Source organism: Pongo pygmaeus, chromosome 15 (genome assembly GCF_028885625.2).
Source record: "Pongo pygmaeus isolate AG05252 chromosome 15, NHGRI_mPonPyg2-v2.0_pri, whole genome shotgun sequence".
NCBI lineage: Eukaryota > Metazoa > Chordata > Mammalia > Primates > Hominidae > Pongo > Pongo pygmaeus.
This window is the reverse complement of record NC_072388.2, coordinates 62,451,231-62,463,272: the sequence shown is the minus strand read 5'-3', so window position 1 is coordinate 62,463,272 and position 12,042 is coordinate 62,451,231. Positions and strand designations below refer to the sequence as shown.

General features: G+C 42.1%; 1 protein-coding gene and 1 non-coding gene across 3 annotated transcripts in view; one reads left to right on the top strand and one right to left on the bottom strand.

Moving 5' to 3' along the window:
* Positions 1-12,042, top strand: part of WDR89 (WD repeat domain 89) — a 47,074-nt gene that overhangs the window by 18,628 nt on the left and 16,404 nt on the right. The gene's annotated exons all lie outside the window — the stretch shown is intronic.
* LOC129013351 (U6 spliceosomal RNA) lies at positions 5,588-5,689 on the bottom strand. The gene has a single exon (XR_008493842.1). It is a non-coding gene; the product is annotated as a U6 spliceosomal RNA (small nuclear RNA).

Genomic DNA, 12,042 nt, shown 5'->3' with positions numbered 1-12,042 from the left:
CATATTATTTTTATTTAATGTAATTGTTGGTATGGTTGGATTTTTTTTTTTTTTTTTTGAGACGGAGTCTCACTCTGTCTCCCAGGCTGGAGTGCAGTGGTGTGAGCTCAGCTCACTGCAACCTCCGCCTCCTGGGTTCAAGAGATTCTCCTGCCCCAACCTCCCAAGTAGCTGGGATGACAGGCACATGCCACCACACTTGGCTAATTTTTGTAATTTTAGTGGAGACAGGGTTTCACCATGTTGGCCAGGCTGGTCTCGGACTCCTGACCTCAAGTGATCCGCCCACCTCAACCTCCCAAAGTGCTGGGATTACAGGCGTGAACCACCATGCCCGGCCAGGTATAGTTGGATTTAAATCTGCCTTCTTACTAGTTGTTTTTATATTTTCTGTTTTTCTCATCAGTTCTTTATTTCTTTTTTCATCTTTTTCTTTTTGATTGGGTACTTTTTCTCTATGATTGGTTTTGGTTTGTGAATTTACTGTTTAATTTTTTGTGTGTTTGTTTGTTTGAAGTGGTTGGTCTAGGGTTTGCTATATGCATTTTTTTTTTTTTTTTTTTTTTTGAGACCTGGTTTTTCCTCTGTCACCCAGACTGGAGTGCAATAGTGTGATCTGGGTTCACTGCAACCTCTGTATCCCACGCTCAAGTGATCCTCCCACCTAAACTCCTGAGTAGCTGGGACTACAGGCACCTGCCACTGTGCCTGGCTAATTTTTATATTTTTTGTAGAGATGGAGTTTTGCTATTTTGCCCAGCTGGTCTCGAACTCCTAGGTCGGAGTGACCCACCCACCTTGGCCACCCAGAGTGCTGGGATTACAGGCGTGAGCCACTGTGCCTGGCCCATTATATCCTTTTTGACTTGTTAAAATCTAGCTTCAAATAATGTGATACCATTTTATGGTGTAAGAATCGTACAACATTATCCTTCCATTTCCCTCCTCCCATCCTGTCACTATTATTGTCATGCATTTTATTTATTATTTATTTAGAGATGGAGTCTTGATCTGTTGCCCAGGGTGGAGTGCTATGAGCTAATCTCAGCTCACTGCAGCCTCTGACTCCCAGGTTCAAGCAATTCTTGTGCCTCAGCCTCCTGAGTAGCTGGGATTACAGGCACCGACCACCATGCCTGGCTACTTTTGGATTTTTTGTTTGTTTGTTTGTTTTTTTGAGATGAAGTCTCACTCTGTTGCCCAGGCTAGAGTGCAATGGCATGGTCTCGGCTCACTGCAACCTCCACCCACTGGGTTCAAGCGATTCTCCCGTCTCAGCCTCCCAAGTAGCTGGGATTATAGGCATGTGCCACCACGCCCAGCTAATTTTTTTTGTATTTTTGTAGAGATGGGGTTTCACCATGTTGGCCTGGCTGGTCTCGAACTCCTGACCTCAAGTGATCCACCCGCCTCAGCCTTCCAAAGTCCTGGGATTACAGGCATGAGCCATTACGCCCAGCCTGCCTGGCTACTTTTTTTGTATTTTTAGTAGAGAGGTGGTTTCACCATGTTGGCCAGGCTAGTCTTAAACTCCTGACCTCAGGTGATCCACCCACCTCGGCCTTTGAAAGTGCCGGGATTACAGGCATGAGCCACCGCATCCGGCTGGTGCATTTTACTTTGACATGTCATAAATCCCTTGGTTTGTTATTACTAGTTTTTGCTTTAGACAGCAATTATCTTTCAAGGAAAAATTTAAAAGGAAAAAATGTCTTATATTTACCCTCATGTTTACCATTCCCAGTGCTCTTTATTTCTTTGTGTCAATCCAGGTTTCAATTTGTTATCATACTGTTTCTGCCTGAATAACAATTTAACAGCAACAGTTTTGCTGGCAGTGAATCTTCTCAGTTTGTGTTTGTCTGATAGTATTTCTTGTTTGTCTTTTTGAAGACTAGTCAAGTGCAGTAGTGAGAAGAGGGGAAGAGTGGAACAGGGAGTTTGACCTGACTGACTGTGAGCAGTCAGTTGGGATAACTCACTACCTTTGGACCAGACTGATAGTCTTTCTTTTATACTCTTTTTCAGAAGGCATTTTTGCTGGGTACAGAGCTTTGTGTTGGTAGGTTTTTCTGTCCTTTTGATGTTTAAAATTGTCATTCCTTTGTCCTCTGGCTTGCATAGTTTTTGATGTGAAGACTGCAGTAATTCTTTTTTTTGAGACAGAGTCTTGCTCTGCCACTCAGGCTGCAGTGCAGTCACGTGATCTCATCTCACTGCAACCTACACCTCATGGGTTCAGGTGATTCTCCTACCGTAGCCTCCCGAGTAGCTGGGATTACAGGTGCCTGCCACCATACCCAGCTAATTTTTGTATTTTTGGTAGAGATGGGGTTTCGCCATGTTGGTCAGGCTGGTCTTGAACTCCTGACCTCAGGTGATCCACCTGCCTCAGCCTCCCAAAATGCTGCAAAAGGCAGAGGTTGCAGTCAGCCGAGATTGCGAGATTGTGCCACTGCACCCCAGCCTGGGCGACAGAGTGACTCTGTCTCCAATAATAATAATGCTACTGTGAAATTTATGTATAAGTTTTTGCATGAACATATGTTTAGCTTTATCAGAAACTGCCAAAGTGTTTTCCACAGAGGCTGCTACATTTTACATTCCCACCAGCAATATATAAGGGTTCCAGTTTCTTCACATTCTTTTTTAAAAAATGTATTTTTTAATTGACAAATAAAAGTTGTATATATTTATGGTGTACAGCAAGATGTTTTGATATGTGTATACATTGCGGAATGACTAGATCAAGCCAATTAACATACCCACTGCCTTACATACATTTTTTTGGGTGTGGTGAGGACATTTAAAATCTACTCTCCTAGCAACTCTTGGCAATTTTTTTTTTTTTTTTTTTTTTTTTTTTGAGATGGAGTCTCCGTGTCACCCAGGCTGGAATGCAGTGGCACAGTCTCAGCTCACTGCAACCTCCACCTCCCAGGTTCAAGTAATTTTCATGCCTTAGCCTCCTGAGTAGCTGAGACTACAGGCACTCGCCACCATGCCCAGCTAATTTTTTTATTTTTATTTTTTATTTTTAGTAGAGGTGGGGTTTCACCATATTGGCCAGGTTGGTCTCAAACTCCTGACTTCAAGCAGTCTGCCCGCCTTGGCCTCCCAAAGTGTTGAGATTACAGGCGTGAGCCACTGTGCCTGCCCCCTCTTAGCAATTTTCAAATATACAGTACATTGTTACTAACTGTAGTCACCATATTGTACAGTAGAGCTCTTGAACTTATTCCTCTTTCCAAGTGAAATTTTATACCCTTTGATCGACATCTCCCTGATTCTCCCTCCTCCCCATCCCTGATTAACTACCTATCTACTCTCTGCTTCCATGGGTTTGACTGTTTTAGATTTCACATATAGATATGTATGTTTGTGTATATATGTACTTCTAGATGAGAGCATGTGATATTTGGCTTTCTATATCTGGCTTACTTTAGTTTATAATATAATGTCCTGCAAGTTTATCCTTGTTTCACAAATGACAGGATTTTGTTCTTTTTTAAGGCTGAGTAGTATTCCATTGTGCATGTACACAAATGTGTACCGGAGTAGCTGGGACGACAGGTGCACACCACCACACTCGGCTAATGTTTGTATTTTTACACCACATTTTCTTTATCTATTCATCAACTGATGAACACTTAGGTTGATTCTGTATCTTAGCTATTGTGAAAAAATGCTGCAGTGAACCTGGGAGTACAGATATCTCTTTGACATACTGATTTCATTTTATTTTTTATTTTTTGAGACGGAGTCTCTCTCTGTCACCCAGCCTGGAGTGCAATGGCACGATCTTGGCTCACTGCAAGCTCCGCCTCCCAGGTTCAAGTGATTCTCCTGCCTCAGCCTCCTGGGTAGCTTGGATTACAGGCATGTGCCACCATGCCCAGCCAATTTTTGTATTTTTACTAGAGGTGGGGTTTCACTATGTTGGCCAGGCTGATCTCAAAACTCCTGACCTCAGGAGATCCTCCTGCCTTGGCCTCCCAGAGTGCTGGGATTACAGCCGTGAGCCACAGTGCCCAGCCTATTTTTAATTTTTTTAGGAACCTTCATACTGGTTTCCATTTTGACTGTACTATAGTTTCTTTACATTCTTGCCAATACTTGTTGTTTTCTGTTTTGGGGGGTGCTTAAAAATAACCAATTCGTAATTATTTTAGTTTTTTTGTTTGCTTTTAAGGCTTGTCAAGTGAAGCAGTGGGAGTGTGTAGTTACACTATTAGTAGGTGTATAATATATATCTGAATGTTCTCTGGGTTTTTTTCTGTTTTTTGCCTCATTTCTTGATAACTTGTTGGTATTTCTCTGTCTCTTTAAAATTGCATTCTGTACATCATGTGTAGAAGAAGAGTAGAGACTAAGGTAAGTAGCATTTAGCCTTGGAAATGGATATCTGTGCTTCTATTAGACTGTGAGTGTTGGGGTTTGAACAGTCTAGCCTGGTTTGGGTTTTGATGTTACTATAGTTAACATTAATATACCCAAAACTTCAAATTCCTTCAGCTGTGAGCTGTTACTGTCTTGTGCTTAGCGTCAGGCCTGGGATGCTGGAGAGTTTTCTCCTTGTCGCTGCTTCACTGTCCCAGCAGGGACTGACCAACCTGGGACCAACCAAACCCAACAGGAGGTTTCTCTCCATGCTCTTCCCCACCACCTCCCAACCACTGATGCTCTTTCCACAGCGTAAGGCTTGGCAGAAGTAGGGAGGCATTTGCTCCATGATTTTTAAAAATACACACACATAAAATATCTCTGTTCTAGACCCACATTTCATTGTTAACTTGACTGGCTAAAAAGACTCCAGGTTAGAGGTAATTTTGACCCAGAATTTTCAAGGCATTATTCCTTTTTTCTCCGAGGGTTGCTATTGAGAAGTCTGATGCTGTTACAGTTCTTCACATTTTTGATGAGACCCCTTTTCTCCGTGGACACTTGTAGAATCTTTCCTTTATCCCCAGCATTATGAAATTTCAAGATATATGTGGCTTGGTATGGCTTTCTTTTGCTATCCTTTTTGCTGAACACTCAGGTTTTTTTTTTTTTCTTTTCTGTTTTTCTTTCTGGACTTTTCATTTTTAGGATGTTTGACTTTGATTGATCAATCCTCTGATTTCATTCTTTCTTCTTCTACTTTAGTTGGGAGTATTCCTTAACCATATCTTTTAGCTCTTCTGTGGATTTTGTATTTCTGCTATCTTATTCTTAATTTCCAAGAATTCTTTCTTGTTATCTGAATGTTCTTCTTTGTTAAAATACACCTACAAGCCAGGCACACTGCCTCCTGCTTATAATCCCAGCACTTTGGGAGGCTGAGGTGGGCAGATTGCTTGAGTCCAGGAGTTTGAGACCAGCCTGGGCAACATGGCAAAACCCCATCTCTTACAGAAAAACAAAAATTAGCCAGGCATGGTAGCACATACCTGTAGTCTTAGCTACTTGGTAGGCTAAGGCTGGAGGATCATTTGATCCTGGGATGCTGACATTGCAGTGAGGCAAGGTTGTGCCATTGTACTCCAGCCTGGGTGACAGAGAGTGAGACCCTGTCTCTCTCTAACACACACACACACACCCCTCTAAAAATATGGCATGTTTCACTCACTGGTATGTCATTCTTGTGCAGGGGTCATGCTAATCTGTATCATACCAATTTTAGTATATATGCTGCAGAAGTGAGCACCATGGTTTTATTTTTAAATGTATGCATCTGAGCATAATCACCACCTAGAATTCTCTTGTTCTGTTTCTCAGTTTATATCTCCCCCCAAAATAAATAGTATTCTTACTTCTACCATTATAGATTTGTTTTGCCTTTTTTAAAACTTTGTATAAATGAAATCCTGTAGTACCTTTTTGTGTCAGGCATCTAACCAATTCTGAGATTCATCCACATCGTTGCATGTACCAGTTGTATGTTTTTTATTGCTATGTAGAATTCTAGGCCAGGCGCAGTGGCTCATGCCTGCAGTACCAGCACTTTGGGAGGCCGAGGTGGGCGGATCACTTGATGCCAGGGGCTTGAGACCAGCCTGGCCAACATAGTGAAACCCCGTCTTGACTAAAACTACAAAAATTAGCTGGGCATGGTGGTGGGTGCCTGTAACTCCAGCTATTTGTGAGGCTGAGGCAGGAGTATCGCTTGAACCCGGGAGGTTGCAGTGAACCAAGATCATTCCAGTGCACTGCAGCCTGGGTTACAATGCAAAACTTGGTCTCAAAAAAACAACAAAAAAAGAGAATTCTATTGTATTAACATACCACAGTTTATCAGTAAGGCCTGTATAAACAACTGGATAATTATCAAATTGTCCAGTTACTCATCTTATCTTAAAAAGCTTGTAATTAGGCCAGGCACAGTGGTGCATTCCCATAATCCCAGCACTTTGGGAGGCTGAGGTGGGTGGATCACCTGAGGTCAGGAGTTTGCAACCAGCCTGACTAACATGGTGAAACCCCGTCTCTACTAAATACACACAAAAAATAGCCAGGCGTGGTGGCGCATGCCTGTAATCCGAGATACTTGGGAGGCTGAGACAGGAGAATCGCTTGTACCTGGGAGGTGGAGGTTGTAGTGAGCCAAGATTGCGCCATTGCACTCCAGCCTGGGCAACAAGAGCAAAACTCCGTCTCAAAAAAAAAGCTTGTAATTAAAGTATTAATAATATACCAACAACATATTTACCTTGCTGCTTAAGCCAGAAACCTAGGAATCATTTTTTTTTTGAGACAAGAATCATTTTTGACTGCCCTTCTCACACACCACTTGCAGTCTTACCAGAAAATTCTTTCATATTTGTGACCTACATCCAGCCACTTCTGTCATAACTCTTTCTCAGAATTTTGCACAAACCTCTAAACTAACTACTTATACTCTTGCCCTTTAGTCTGTTCTCCAGACAGCAGCCCAAGGAACCCATTCTCAGTGTCTCTTACCTGCTCTCAGCCTACAGTGGCTTTCTTTCTCACTTGAGAATAAAATTCAAAGTTCTTACCATGACCAACAGAGCTCTTCTCTGGCTCTAGTTACCTCTTTAGCCTCATTTTCTACACCTTCTTTCTTTCTCTGACTTTAGCTGCACTGGCCTACTTGTTGTTTCTCTCTGCCTAGGCAGCTCTTGCTCCATGTAATCCACTCCCTTGCCTCCCTCATTTTGTCCTGGTCTCAGCTCAAATGTCACCTCATGGGGAAGTTTCCTTTAATGATTGAATAGAAATGGCTTTTCCTGCTTCATTTTTCTTGCCTTACCCTATGTTGTTATTTTTTATAACACTCATCACTATTTTTATTATTAGAATTAGTTATTGGGCTATATTTCCACCTATCTCCTTCTATCCTGTCCTGCATGAAGAAAGGGACTTCATGACTGTTCTTTGCTGAATTTGTTATGTTCTAGGCCTGTCATGTCATAACCTTTCCAGAATTGTTTTTTTTTGTTTGGTTTGGTTTTGGTATTGAGACAGAGTCTCACTCTGTCACCCAGGCTGGAGTGCAGTGGCGCAATCACAGCTCAACTTGCAGCCGCAACCACCCTGGGCTCACGTGCTTCTCCTGCCTCAGCATCCTAAGTAGCTGAGACTACCACCACGCCACCACGCCCTGTACATTTAGCTCTAAAATACAAAAATTAGCTAAATTTTGTAGAGACGGAGTTTAGCCATGTTGCCCAAGCTGGTCTCAAACTCCTGGGCTCAAACAATCCACCTACCTCAGGCTCCCAAAGTGCTAGCATTATAGGTGTGAGCCACCGCACCTGGCCAAGAATTGTTTTTGAAATCTTTTTTTTTTTTTTTTTTTTTTGAAGACAGGGTCTTGCTCTGTCGCCAAGGTTGGAGTGCAGTGGCACCATCTCAGCTCACTGCAACCTCCGCCTCTGAGGTTCAAGTGATTCTCCTGCCTCAGCCTCCTGAGTAGCTGGGAGTACAGACACACCTATCACACCTGGCTAATTTGTGTATTTTTAGTAGAGACGGGGTTTCGCTGTGTTGGCTAGGCTGGTCTTGAACTCCTGTCCTCATGATCTGCCTGCCTCAGCCTACCAAAGTGCTGGGACTATAGGCATGAGCCACTGGGCCCGGCTGTTTTTGAATTCTTGAGTAGGGTAATTCTTTAGAACTTTTGAGCAGATTTAATGTTGTTAGAGCTTATCAGTTCCTAACTATAATGTATACAATATTTAAGTAGCTGGCTCTTAGATAATGTTAACATCATTCTGTAACAGGATATGGTTCTTTTTGTTTTTCCTCATTTTTTTTGCAGTTATTAAAGATAGCATTTGCTTAATTCTTAAAAGCATCTTTTCAAAATTAGAAAATGAAGAAATAGTAAACATGTAGTACCAATTCAAGAATTGGATTATTCCAAATTGCTTCTAACTGTTCCAAATTAAGACATCTGGTGACTTAGGGAAATTTGGTTTCTCTGTTTGGTTAACCAGCTGGTTGTTCTGGAAAGGAAAAAGGCAGTTAATTGTTCTTGTTGAAAGATTCTGGGCATTTGTGGAATTACCGTAAAGGGTGACATTTGGATGCAAGATTTACATGCAAAACTGGACATCTCAGGATGTTATTGAGGAAAATGTTTTTGTTTTTAAAAAGATGCTTTGAATGTTATATCTGGAACCTCCAGCATAATCTCACACTGCATGAGAAAGTATGTGTCATTTCCTCCCAGTCCTCCCCCTTTCCTTGGTAACAGATTCCTGTACTTTAAAAATTGTGCTTTTCCTGAGAATTTTAGTGTATTTAATGCATGGGATGCCATATGTTGCTGCAACCACTATCTTGGACGTTTATGTGAATAAGAATACCATATTCAGACTAGCTAAGCAGGATTAATTTACAGAGACATTGTCTTAGTCATTAATGAATGTGAAATTTAAAATTATATTAGAGTTGTAGCAGATGTCAGTTTAGCATACCTTCCGCTAAATATTCAGCAGTTTGAATTTGAAACAAATGGCTCTTTGGCAAATTGTCTTAGAGCTAATTCTGTGTTAGTTTAAAACATACACATACGTTTCTCTAAATTATAAATGTTTTCTGGAAATGATTCTCCTGAAATTAAACCAGTGTATGCTTTTTATCCCAAGGTATTGTTTCCTCTAGGACATACTGGTAACGCATATGTGTGATTGTTCCTATTTTACTCTTTGCTGTTTCTCTGAAATGTTAATAACCAGATTGTTAAGATTCCCCTGTGCAGTTTTGCTTCAGATAAGCTGACATCAGATGTGTGTAATATAGCCAGGTGTGGTGACATGTGCCTGTGGTCCTATCTGCTTGGGAGGCTGAGGTAGGTGGGAGAATTGCTTGATTCAGGGAGGTCAAGGCTGCGGTGAGCTGTGATTGCACCACTGCACTCCAGCCTGGGCCACAGAGTGAGACCCTGTCTCAAAAAATAAAAATAAAAAAGAAAAGGATATGCCTGATAAATATTAAGCTACTTGAATGTCTTGTATAAAACTTTTGTGGCTGCCAGTAGATTTTTCAGGTTTGCCACTGGCCTTGTCAGTTTAGACATTAGCAGCTACTGCTTCCATGTGGCTCTGCTAATACTCCCCCCTTAAAAAGATTAATATGCTACATGCTTATATAGAGACAGTATAGTATAGGAATTAATAGCATGGGCTCTGGAATAAGAATGCTTGAATTCAGAAACCAGCTTTACTGCATATTAGCTGTGCTTTTCTCATCAGTAAAATGGATATAATAGTACTTTGGGATTGTCATGAGGTTGTCATCATCATTAAAATTTCAGTAACAGGCTGGGCGTGATGGTTCATGCCTATAATCCCAGCGCTTTGGGAGGCCAAAGCAGGAGGATTGCTTACATACAGGAGTTCAAGACCAGCTGGGCAACATAGTGAGACCCCGTTTGTATTTAAAAAAAAAAAAAAAAAAAAGATGTTTAAAAATTTCAGCAGTGGCCAAGTGCGATGGCTCACACCTGTAATCCCAGCACTTTAGGAGGCCAAGGCGGGTGGATCACAAGATCATGAGTTCAAAACCAGCCTGGCCAAGATGTTGAAACCCCATCTCTACTAAAAATACAAAAATTAGCTGGGATGGTGGTGGGCACCTGTAATCCTAGCTACTCGGGAGGCTGAGGCAGAGAATTGCTTGAATCCAGGAGGTGGAGGTTGCCATGAGCCGAGATCGCGCCACTGCACTCCAGTCTGGGCAACAGAGTGAGACTCTTGTCTCAAAAAAAAAAAAAAAAAAAAAATTTCAGCGGTATAAAAAAGAGCTAGAATCCACAAAAAATAAATAGTATGAAAGAAATGACTAAAATTTAAGTATTTTAATACAAGAGCTTCTGGCTCTTGAAATTCACTTTAAATTTTTTAAAACAATGAATAACATTAAGAGGTTGGAATCATTGTGTTTTGGAGTTTTTGGGGGTTTTTTTCTCACTTGTCCCCTAAGAAGTTACAGGATGCCACCTCTGTAAGCAGATTTGGAGTTTTAAAACTACATGTTTCAGATCTGTTCACCGCTGATTGACTGATGCAGCCAAATGTAGGTTTTCCTGATCAGCAGATAGCCTTTCATCTGGTGATTGGTAGGCTGTGACTCCTTTCATTTTATGGCTATACCATCCTGTAGGACCAAGGAGTCTTCTCCATCCAGCCAGCAGCTGAGCAAAGAAAAGGTGGAGAAAACCCATTACCTCTTAATCCTAGCCTAACTGCAGCATGCATTGCTTCCACTTGCAAAAACTAGTCACATACTGTGGCTGAGACAGTCCTTGCTGGGGATCTGGAATCTGCCCTTTCATCTGAGATCCCATTGAATGTCCTATACCAAATCCCATTCCAGCAAGTCCCAGGTATATTCCACTCATACGGGCTGCTTCTCATTTCCCAAACTGAGCCTGGAGACATTAAAAAATAGCCCTACCAACTCTTTTTGCCTTTGTTGAGCTCCTGCAGTAGTAAGTAGGAGTACTTACTACTTTCGAGAGATTTTTTGAGGTTGCCTACCAACTCCCTCAGTTTGCTTCTTTCCAAATTTGGGAGTATTCTTGAAACTTGGCCAGGCATGGTGGCTCTTGCTTGTTGGCATTACAACACTTTGGGGCACTTTGGGAGGCCGAGGCAGATGGATCACCTGAGGTCAGGAGTTCGAGACTAGCCTGGCCAACATGGCGAAACCCAGTCTCTACAAAAAATACAAAAATTAGTCGATCGTGGTGGTGCACCCCTGTAATCCCAGCTACTCGGGAGGCTGAGGCAGGAGAATCTCTTGAACCTGGGAGGCAGAGGTTGCAGTGAGCAGAGATCCCACCACTACACTCTAGCCTGGGCGACAGAGGAGATTCTGTCTCAAAAAACAAAAAACCTTGAAATTTTATTTTTACCTTTCCTTAGTACTGCTTTGGGGAAGGGGATATTGGCATATGGAAGGAGATTCTGTTGGCTCTGCTGTATAATTTCCAGTTTATTATGAAGCTAGAATAGGGATGTGACTAGGGCAGAGATTGTTGGTGGTAGTCCTGATTGGCCTGCTAGAGCCATCTCAGGTCTAGAGATGAGTTTGACTGAAGGGCTTTTCAGCATTGAGACATTCCTAGTGTGTTAGTACCAGAAATATTTTTGTCTAGAACTATAAACATCGATGATATGTTAAAAATTTTTTGTTGGCCAGGCATGGTGGCTCATGTCTGTAATCCCAGCACTTTGGGAGGCTGAGGTGGGCGGATCACTTGAGCTCAGGAGTTTGAGACCAGCCTGGGCAACATGGTGAAACCCCATCTCTCCTAAAAATACAAAAAATTGGCCGGACATGGTGGTACGCGTCTATAATCCCAGCTACTCGGGAGGCTGAGTCAGGAGAGTTGCTTGAACCCAGGAGGCAGAGGTTGCAGTGAGCCGAGATTGCGCCACAGCACTCTAGCCTGGGGGACAGAGCCAGACCCTGTCTCACAAAAAAAAAAAAAAAAAAAAAAATTTGCGGGGAGATGATGTTAGGTTTACAGAAAAGTTGCAAAAATAGTACAGAGTTCCTGTATACCCTTCACCCAGCCTCCCTAAT